Genomic DNA, 11,721 nt, shown 5'->3' on the forward strand with positions numbered 1-11,721 from the left:
TTAATAGCATTACCCTTCTAGAAGCCGAAAGTCATTATGTTGTTAAATTATTAATATCCTACACAGAAACCCTATTTTCACTATTGTAATATTTTCCTAATCACTCTGGTTTGCTTGATTATCATTATTCGTGAATGTGTCATTTTCTTTTTTTGGTTGTTCACTGCTACGGTATTTGTAATACGTTGCATTTTGTAATCTGAAATTTTATTTTATTTTCATATATATAGGCTGGCAACCTGGCATCCAAGGAGCTGCTGACTGGGATGAGGATTGGGATAAATTGAAGAAGAAGAAGGTATGCCAAAAATGAGTTATTATAGGTCCAGACTTCCAGCATTGTCCCTGAGATAGCACTTAGATTCCTTTTACGTTTTCACCTTGTGGTAAAAGGAACATATTGCCTGCTTTTTGTAGTTTTTGTTGTCTGGTTGTGGTTTGCCAACCTATTTAGGAGTTTTAACTATTCGAGGTGACTGATTCAGAAGTTTAATTGTTAGGATTCACTTTTGTCAAGGAGCTCACTCTTGATGTGTCAAATGTCTTGGCATCTCCAAACCAGAAATCATCACCAGTTCAGAATGAAAGGGCTCCCCCAGTTGAGAGCAAGCCTAGCATTGCTGGTTGCTCGGGGGACGGGCGAGAGAAAAGGGGCCTGAGGCCCTGTGGACCGGCTCCAACATTGGAGAGCCCGAGTGGAGGTGGAGGCCTGAGTTCCGGGCCCGTGGAGAATTGCCAGCCTAAGAGCCCGAGTGGATGTGACGCCAGCACTGACGTCAACCTAGCGTCAGGCCTTTTTTAATTTTTTTTCTGTCAGACGCGTGCACCCCACTCGCGCGTGGGGGCACGTCGCCGACACAAAATCAGAAAAAAAAGTGCTTTTTCAGTTACTGTTGGGAAGCCACGTGGCTTCCCACGGTCCGTTCGATCTCAGCGGTCAAAAAAAATTAAAAAACTCTTATTTAATATCCACCGTTCGATCTGAGATCAACGGTGGATATTAATATGCTTTATAAATAAAAAAATAAAAGAAAAAATAGTTTTAAAATTAAGAAAAGTTACCGTTGTGACACGTGGCACAATTTGGAGTGTTGGAATTCAAATTTTTTTATATCCAACGGCAAAGATTAATTAGTTGAATAAAAATTTAAAAAAAATTGTAAAAAATTCAAAAAAAAATCTGAAATTTTTTTAAAAAAAATTGTTTTTACTTTTCTATAAATACCTTCTCATTATCATCTACCTTACACAACAATTTCATATTTTCTCAACTACTTTCAATCACATTTCTTTCTTTCTCTCAAAGTTTCAATCTATTTTTTTTCAACAAAATGACTACTGATGTAGGTACGAATTGGTCGCTTCTTGAAGATGTTGTGTTGTGTACTAGCTAGGTTGAAGTTACTCATAGTTCGCTTACGGGTAATGAGATGCAGTTGCGAGAAATGTGGAGTCTTATTCATACCAATTATCTTGAGAAAATTGGTGGGAAAAGAACCAAAGAATCGATGTCCAGTCGTTGGAAATTACTTAGCCAATCATTTAGTACGTGGAGAGACGCTTTGACACAAGCTAGTAGTAATATTCGAAGTGGGGAAAATTACTCGGATCAGGTAACAATATATTATTTATTTGATACCCAAATTTACATTATAATTATTTGTTTGTATTATTTATTTGTTACGTACTTACATTATAATAATTTGTTTGTATTATTTATTTGTTACCTACTTACATTATAATTATTTGTTTGTATTATTTATTTGTTACTTATTTTCATTATAATTATTTCTTCTCCCGCATTGTGTAGGAACTTCAAGCACAAGCTTGGTACGCTGCCAAAACCAAAAGCAAAAATAAATCATTCAACCGGTGGGAATGTTGGAATATTGTCGAAGATTGTCCTAAATTTAGAGTTGTGCCAGTCGGTCCAGAAGTTTTCATGAACAACACCCATCTACACTCTACACCCGATCATGTCTCGCATGTTCATGAAGATGATGCAGAAGAAGTGCCCAAAATGCCCCTCCCTGAACAAGCGTCGAGTTCGACCCTCTATCCAATTAGGCCTCAAGGTAAGAAGGCTTCAAAGAGAAAAGGGAGTGCTTCCAAGAATGATTATGCAAAGTTCATGGAAGAACTTACTCGCCAAGGTGAATTGACTTTGGCGAGGGAACTGGCGAAATATGAGGCTGATAAGGCTAGAGAGGACGCAAAAGCTGCAGCTATTGAGAGAGAATTTCAGGCTAATGAGAGAGAAAGAGAGCTACTTAGGCAAGAAAGGGAACATGTTAGAGAAGAAAGACGGGCTCAACGAGATCGTGAGATTATGAACACGCCTTTAGAAGGGAAGTCTCCAAATTCTAAATCTTTTTGGAAGTCAGAGAAAACAGACGTGGTGTGAAGGAGGCGTGCAAGAGAAGCGAGAGCAAGCCAAGATGGTCCTAGCACCACAAATTGGTTAAGTGATGATGAATAGAGTAGTTTTTGTAATCGGAGCCCATAATTTTCCAATCATTTTGGGTTGTAATTTATTATTTATTGAATATAGGTCTAGGTCTTGTTGTTTCCAATTTATTGAATATTTATTCAAATGAATTTGGTAAGTTATTTATACTAAGAGAATATTTATTGAAATGACAAAAACACACCAAATAAAATTACATAAGCATACCGAATAATAAAACACACCAAATAAAATTACATAAACATACCAAATAATAAAAAACTCACTAAAAAAATTACATAAACATACCAAATAATAAAACACACCAAATTAAATAACATAAACATACCAAATTAAAAAAAACACACTAAATGAACTTAATTATCTTCAGCTTGTTTCAATGCCCACTGGTACTCTATCAAGTCAATTTGTCGGGCTTGTGCATATTTGGCATTTGAAATGCAGTATATCGTTGAATGAGCCTTTCATTGTAATGTCCATCCCTTTGTAATGGCTCATGTTGTACGGGTTCATCGGTGGCGTCATGAGCACAATATATACGTGTTCTTGAATTGTTCATCGTGTCTGGCTCATATTCATCAACGACTTCATAATCGTACTCATCTTCCACAATCATGTTGTGAAGAATGATGCACATTATCATGATGGATCGAAGCGACTCTACATCAAACAATCTGGTAGCACCCCTTACGATCGCCCAGCGAGCTTGGAGGATACCGAAACAACGCTCCACATCTTTCCTGCACCTCTCTTGACAGCTTGCAAAGTGTTTTTCCTTTGCACTTCGCGGACGTGGCACTGTTTTGACAAATGTTGACCATCGCGGGTAAATGCCGTCAGCTAGGTAGTATGGCCCGTCGTACATACGTCCGTTGACTTCATACGTGACTTTTGGTGCCTTTCCTTGCAGGACATCGTTGAACACTGGGGATTGGGCAAGGACGTTGACGTTATTTTGAGCTCCTGGAACCCCGAAAAAGGCGTGCCAAATCCATGTATCAAAAGATGCCACCGCCTCCAGAATGATACTTTTTGCTCATTTTTTGTCCCCATAAGCGCTTTGCCATGCACTTGGACAGTTTTTCCACGTCCAGTGCATACAATCAATGCTTCCAATCATCCCAGGAAAACCACGCATCTAGGCCTTCTTCAGCAGCCGTTCCAAGTCCATGTTTGTAGGTTTACGGAGGTACTCAGCGGTGTAGATAGATTCGATTGCTCCGCAAAACCTCATCAGGGACTCAAGAATGGTTGATTTCCCCATCCTCGTTATCTCATCCACTTAGTCTGCAGATGCTCCATATGCAAGAATCCGCAAGGCATCAGTAATTTTTTGCTGAAGAAGGAGACCCATAGCACCAAAAGCATCTTTCTTTTGCACAAAGTAAGAATCATGGTTGCAAATAGCAATCATGATTTTGTTGAACAAATGTCGTTCCATTCTAAAACGACGTCTAAAGTACGTATCAGGGAATGCACTATTAGGGACAAAATAATTGTCCAAGAGTTCCATACCTCGTCGTTGCTTGCTTCTATCAAGGTTTCCGGAACGGCTGGGCCTGCAGATCTGAGCCACAACTTGGATGACTCGACGGGAATGTGAGGCTCTGCCCATTCTTACTTCGTCATCTCTCCTTTTAAACTCCTCATCCTCTTCCCTCTCATTTTTTGTCCCGGTGATTGAACATTCCTTCTGATTGGTTAAACAATTCTTCCTCTTCCTGATCGAGTTCCCACATCATCCTTGAGGAAGAAGAAGACATTGTAAGAAAGAAGCAGAAACTATGAATAACGATACAGATTTTTGTGAAGAAGGAAGTAGAAACTATGAATAATGATTGAGATCTTGAGAAAATTGGTGTGAGATTTGTGAGGATGGATGGTGGATTATATAGAGGATTCAGAAAGGATTAGGTTGTACATAATGCCACGTGGCATGCCGTCATTCGTTAAAAATCTGGTGGAAATCTATCCTCAAAGATTGTAAACAGATTATGACACGTGGCGCGACGTGATTGGTTAATAATATTATCAGAAATCCATCACCAATAATTGTATTTTCGGATAATGATACGTGACATAACGAGTACGATTAAAAAATTTATTGGAAATCCATCCCCAATAATTGTCTTTTCGGATTTTATGACAAGTGGCGCAACGACAACGATTAAAAATCTTATCCGAAATTACAAATAAAATTATTTTGTATTATTTAATAATACTTCGGATAATGACACATGGCGCAACGAGAACGATTAAAAATCTTATCCGAAATTACAATTAAAATTATGTTGTATTATTTTATAAATAAAAAAAATACTAATATTTTATTGCCTATTACCAGGGCTATTGAAGTGTAACGGTGGAGATGCAAATGCTATTGCCAGGGCTATTACTGGTGATTAAGAGCAGTTACTGTTCATAAGGTGGATTGAATAGTGCATAGCCTGGGGGGAGGGCTCCAACGCTGGAGTTGCTCTGAGAGTCCAATAACTGCTTCTTCACCTAAAGATGATTTTATGTCCGAAAAGCCTCAGAGTGCAGATGCCAAGGTTTTTGAAAATGGAGCAACATATGATAAAAATGAGGACGAGTCAGCAAAAAGTGCTCCGAACAGTCCATTTGCCAGGAGTACTGTTGGAAGCCCATCTAGAGAATTTTCAAATTCTAACTATGGAATGACAACAGACGCAGTGTAATAAGGAATCTCAAAGGTATAGTTCTAGATCTGTAGTTTTCTACATATTTAAGATCACCCTGATACCTGCAAAATTGTTGATTTTCTAAACTTTCATGCGCAGTGATGATCATGCGGGTGCTGGGTCTATGTTTTCTGGTTACAAAGGTTCCGATGAACCAGCATGGGGGACATTTGACGCTAATGATGACGTTGACTCGGTGTGGAGCTTCAATGCAGTTAATACCACCATGGTAAGCCGATATTGTACACTCAGTTTTTTTTTATTTTTTTTTTAGGTATTTTAGAGTGCGTTCAGTATTTATTTATTAGAATCAATTCTTTGACCTTGTGTTTATGCTGACCGGATCTTGTTCCATGATTGCTGTTAATACCACCTAGTTGTTTGTGGTGGTTACCACATATCCTTGTTTTAAGAGTTGCCTCAAGTGTTCTAATGCTTGCTGAATTGTTTAGTTATTAAAGATGGTTCTTGGAATTTTAACATTATTTGAATGGTTTCTATCTTCACCATTCTGATGGTTTCATCATGTAAATCAATTATTAGTACGGGTCTTTCAACCAAGCATGGCGAAACGGAGTTTCCTGATTTTAGTCTTGGTTCACTGCAGATATAAAAAGAATGGGTTGCGGTATTGTTCTTGGTGCAATTAATTGCACATAGAAGGGGACTCTGATTTAAGCCTTATGTCTTGGTTAATCTTAATCAAGGTCATTTCCGTGTTGACATTGACAAGGGATGGTGCCATATTGCGCACATTTTTCGAATTGACGGATTCCAGGTTAATCATCGTTAAGAATAGTGACTGGAAAAAAGAAAGTTAAATTTCAAATTAAAAAACTAGCATTTATTGTCATGTTAGAAACACTTTACGGACGCATGACATATGTACACGACTCTTCAATAAAAGATAAAAGCAAACTAAAACATTTGAAAATGAACCATCAAACCTTTGAGATAGAAAACGCACACCTTCCAAACTGGCTTCAGTGAACTAGAGTTAGGCTGACTACTAGAAAAACAAACGATGGATTGCCCTTATGATTATGTCATTTTTCTCCAATTCACAATGTTTTGGGTTTGTACTCTTTTGCGTCCCCTTAGTATATAGATTAGTGTAATATATCCTTTGTAATTTAAAAAAAAAAAAAAATTAGTATCCGGTTTCTAATTACTAATGTTATTAACTGAGACTTTATCAATTTTTAGATTTTGATAAGTTTCTAACATTAATATTGTATTAATTAATTTACATGTCACTTACATAATTTTTTTAAGGCTTAAATGTCAAAATAGTCCATGTGTTATAGCCATATGACCAATTTAATCCCCTTGTTTTCATGTAGCTAATTTAATCATGGTTTGTTTCTGTTAGCCAATTAAGGACATTGCATTTTGTCTCTTTTAAAGAATTCATAAGAAAAAATACATGAGATATAATTACTCTTTCTCTTTGCAGAAAAATGCAAAACAATGAGAAATAACACATAAAAAAAAACTTAAAAAAATATTATAGAAATTGTTACATTGATCTTGGTTAATCACTAAAAAAATAAAAATAAAAATCCCTAATTTAAAGAATGTACATTGACTCTCAAATGATAGATGGGAGGATTATACAATCCGGTACGTCTTGTAGTATTCATCTTCATTTGTAAATGAGAGGGCTTATATTCAAATATTGTGGATAACGAATTCGATACTAAATTAAGTTGCTAATATTAAATTAAATGAAGACAAATCAAAGCTAGCTGACTACTCGCAAGTCAAATGAAGACAAATTAAAGCTAGCTGACTACTGGCAAGTCAAATGAAGACAAATTAAAGCTAGCTGACTACTCACAAGTCAAAAGTGCACTGTAGTGGCAATCACACAGTAGCCAATATTCCCCCTTTCCTGGCCTTACGCGTTTTAAGTACAAATAAGCAACCAAGCACGATGTTGCGGGTTATGAAATTTTGTTAAGTGTGTGGGATGTTAAAATTTATTTACATTTATATTAATATTTACTTCCTTATATTTAATCAGGAACAAATGATACATGTTATAAAGTATATCAAGTCGTTCATATAATTATAATACACATAAAAATTGTTTCATTTTTTATGTCCCAACTTCTCACATTATTGTTCAGTACTTCACTCTTCTTTCTTTTTTATTGGCAAAAAGATGATTCTCTTATATCATGCATAGGATTTTAGACATAGACCAAACCCATTCTGTAAGCCATCTTCTAATAAAATATAAGCACAAACGACAACCAAGAAAAATCATGAGAGATTAGACAAAAAATGAAACATAAAATATGTAAAGACGAAATTGCTCACCACTTTCCTTGCAGAAACCATCCAGTAGTTTCAGATTTGGTCAGCAGGAGTTGGCAGAGGTTGGCAGACCATCCACTAGTTTCAGCTTTGGTCAGCGGACAAGGATTGTCTGCCATTTCATTTGCTCTCTTATTTTATGTGATCACGGTTAAACTACGTTAATATTTTATATTAATTTTATAAAGATAATAAGATAAAAATAAATAGTAATTTAAAATATTAATATGACTTAATCGTGATCACACAAATAAGAAAGCATCAAAAGTGAGAGGACAGACAATACTTGTCCTTGGTCAGCAGACCATATAATGAGTTTTTATATTGACAAAAACAGCTAACCTACACCGGGTGGGTCACTATAGGGATCACGTACTTGTTTCTTTTAATTTTTAATTTATTTCATTTTAAAATATTTTAAATCAAATAAATTATAATTTTAAAATAAGTTATAACAATTTATAAAAATTTTATTAAAATTAGATGAAAATGTGTTTAATTAGCTAGCAGAGATAAACACAATGACCAAACTATCTAAATTTAAAACACATGGACTAAATTGAGTCAATGACTGAAACACAGCGACCATTTTAACATTTAAGCTTTTTTTTTTTTTAAAACAAATTATAAAAAACAATATTAGAATAGATTTGTACCCGTTAATTCTTTAATAAAAGATTTTCAATTTTTTAATCTTAGTTGTATTCATTCATATAATTTTTACTTTTTTTTCTAATCTTAAATGTACCCATTGGAAAATATACCAATTTGTTATATGTAAAATGTACCATTTTTTTTAATAAAATGTGCCCCCTTTTTGTATAAAGTCTATTTAACTTTTTTCTATTCCATCTTTTAAACTTATATGGTCATACTGTATTTCGTTGATTTGAGAATGTATTCATATCAAGTTTAATAGAAAAAATATTTAATAATGTTATTAAGCCTAATATATATATATATATATATTTTTTTTTTTTTTTGTGTGTTTTTTAAAAATGCACACATGTTTAGGTACAATAACTTTTTGGTTAGTTTTGATGAACATACTAATAATATATATTGGAGAGTATAATTTATTCTTTAATATTTTCAATCCCCTAAATTATGAATTTAATATAATATCTCATTAATATAAGCAACTACAACTACATGTTTTAATTTAAAATTACAATAACTTACATAGAAATACATTATTAATGTTAGGGATTTTGATAAAAAAACTGAAAACAACCAAGGCTTCAATCAGAGAACATTAGTAGTTAGAGACCGCATCCAAAGTTTCCCTAAAAAAAAAAAAAGAACTCTTGCTCACTCAATTGACGTGTTTACATGTTTTACATACAAAGTTTTAAACTTTCCTAGTTAGTGACCAATTTCTTTCAAGAAATTTTCAAGCACTTTCGATTGAGTACCTTTTTATACTAATTTCTAGAAAAAAAAAAAGTGAATTTCACACTACAAAATATACTTTCAAACTACAAAATCATGGAGGGCTGAGAATATAGTCATTCACTACAGATTGCCTAAGATTTGAAATTTGCCTTTTCGAGGCTATCGAGAGGTCATAAGTGAGCGAGGAACTTAACCTGAAAGTAAGCGAGAAAAATAAGGGGTGAATTGCCTTTATGGTTAGGGCATTTCTCTTCAACTCACTATGTCTCATGTTCAAACCATATTGCCTCCCCTTAATATGGATAGTGTAGAATATCACTTGTAATTAAAAAAAAAAAAAACGCTTTCTCAATCATTTGACATGTGTTACGTACAAAGTTTTGAACATTCTTAGTTAGTGACTAATTTCTTTAAAGAAATGTCCAAACATTTTTGATTGAGTGCCTTTTTATAACTCCTAAAAAAATAAAAACAATTCTATTTCACACTACAAAATCAGAGAGGGCTAAGAACATAGTCCTCACTATTGGAGATTGCCTAAGATTTGGAATCTGTCTTTCCGATGCTTACCAGAACGTAACAAGAGACCCTGAAAGTAAGCAAGAAAAACTTGTATGAAGGTGGTTAATCATGTTATCCGTACGAGAATAATTATTAAAAAGATTTTTTACGCTTTAGAACCAAAAGTAGAAAAAGGGGCAGGGCCTCCCTTTACACATTTCACGTACATGGTTTTGAATATTTCCAATTAGTTAGTTAGGGACCAATTTTTTGTGCACTTTCGATTGAGTACATTTCTATAATTTCTCAACAACAAAAAATCATGGAGGGCTAAGAATATAGTTGTTCACCAATGGAGATTCCCTAATATTTGGAATTATCTTTCTTAGCACAAGTGGCAAATCAACCTACTGGATTTTTAAAGGGTAATCAATAAGAGTCTCATACTCATTTAGTTTGATTTTATCAGAAAGTATTACACAATCATTACCACTACCAATCCCACCACAATATTATAGTAAAATCAAATTAAACGGGTCTTAATAGTTACTCATTAATAATTTAATGGGTTAGTTTACTACCTCTATTTTTTAAGCGATCAAGAGATCAAGAAAGTCCAAAACTCCGCCTGAAATTATGTGACTTGGCCCAAGTAAGAGATCATGATACACCATCTCTCTGTCTATCTATTTAGGCACTAAACTAAGCAAAAGACAGAGGTAGAAATTTGGAAGCAGGGAGGAAGGAGGTAGAAATTGGGAAGCAAGGGAGGAAGGAGGTAGAAATTGGGAAGCAAGGGAGGAGAGAGTAGCTGCCAGCAGAGACTAGATCAGGTTTGTTTGTTTGTTTTTTTTTTTTTTTTTTGAGACGGATTTGACTAGATTAGCACTTCGTTAACAGCTGTGTGCGAGACACCAACTCTGTCCTGCAGGAGAAAGGAATGTTGCACTAGAAACCCCCACACGTCCCCTCTGTATAAGATTTTATTAATAATACGAAGAAAAAAGGATATGAAATAACCCAACTCAAGCACCTTACCTTCCCTTAAAAAAAAATCAATTTGTTCTCGCATATCAAGAAAGACAAAATAAGGGCACATTAACATCAGTTCATAACTTTTATTAACCATAACTCACAAGTCATCCCTTATGCGCTTTACACACAAATTTCTTTGAACTTTTTTTTTCCCACTAGTTTAAGCTTTGATCAGCAGGCCATCCAATTAAATTTAGTCTTGACAAAGACTGCTAATCTACACCTTGTCGGCTATAGTAGGACCTTGGTTACATGCCTGTCCGTTCATTATAGTTTAAGATGTCATAATAGCGTACTAAATATACACAACTCTTCAATTAAAGATAAAAGCAAACAAAAACATATTAAAATGAACCAGCGAACCTTGAGATAGAAAACGCACACCTCCCAAATTGACTTGGGTGACTAGAGTTTAGCCTCGTTACGAGAAAAACAAGTGATGAATTGCTCTTATGGTTGGTATATAGATTAGTGTAAAATATCCTTTGTACACAGTGTTTTAAAAAACTTGTCCCAAGCCGCGCCTAGGCGGCTTTAAAGGCAAGGCTAAAGAAAAATCGCCTCTGTTTTGTGGGAGTAGGTGAAAACTCGCCTAGGCTTCGTTGGGGGCGCATGGGCGGCCGAGGCGCACCTCATGGTGTTTTATTGGGCATCAATGTTGCCAAAATTTGAAAAAAAAAAAGTTGAAATCTGGGTTTCTAGTTATAGAAGTTACTAGATTTTCTCTTTGCAAAGCTACAAGAAGAAAGATGAAGAAGACGGCAAATATTTTGCCTTATTTTTAGTAATTATTAGAAAATTTTCTCTTTTTGTTGATAGTTGTCCAGCATATGCCTTTAACATATTCTTTTTTGTTGTGTTTTTGTTTTTATTATAATTTATAAATATCAAAGACTAAAAGATAAGCCCAAAACACAAATATTTTTTACTTTTTATTGGCCAGCAGGAAAAGAAATAAATGATAGAATCATTTTGTTTTATTATTATTTTTGTAATGTTAAAGATTATTCTTGTTTTTCCTTTTAAGACTCTATGCATCCACCAATATATTATATATATATATAATATATATTAAAAAAATTAAGATTTCAAGGCTTTCGCCTAGGCGAGGCTATTCGAGAAACGTCTCGGCTACATTTTCGTCTTTTAAAACATTATTTGTATGTAAAAAAAAAAAAAAAAGAACTCTATTATTACACATTTTTGCATACAAGGTTTTGAACTTTCCTAGTTAGTTGCCAATTTCTTTAAAAAAAATTTCAAACATTTTCGATTGAGTACCTTTTTACAATTCCTATA

The sequence above is a fragment of a genome, unplaced genomic scaffold (genome assembly GCF_019419815.1).
Source record: "Pyrus x bretschneideri cultivar Hongxiangsu unplaced genomic scaffold, Pyrus_bretschneideri_v1 Contig10, whole genome shotgun sequence".
Lineage (NCBI taxonomy): Eukaryota > Viridiplantae > Streptophyta > Magnoliopsida > Rosales > Rosaceae > Pyrus > Pyrus x bretschneideri.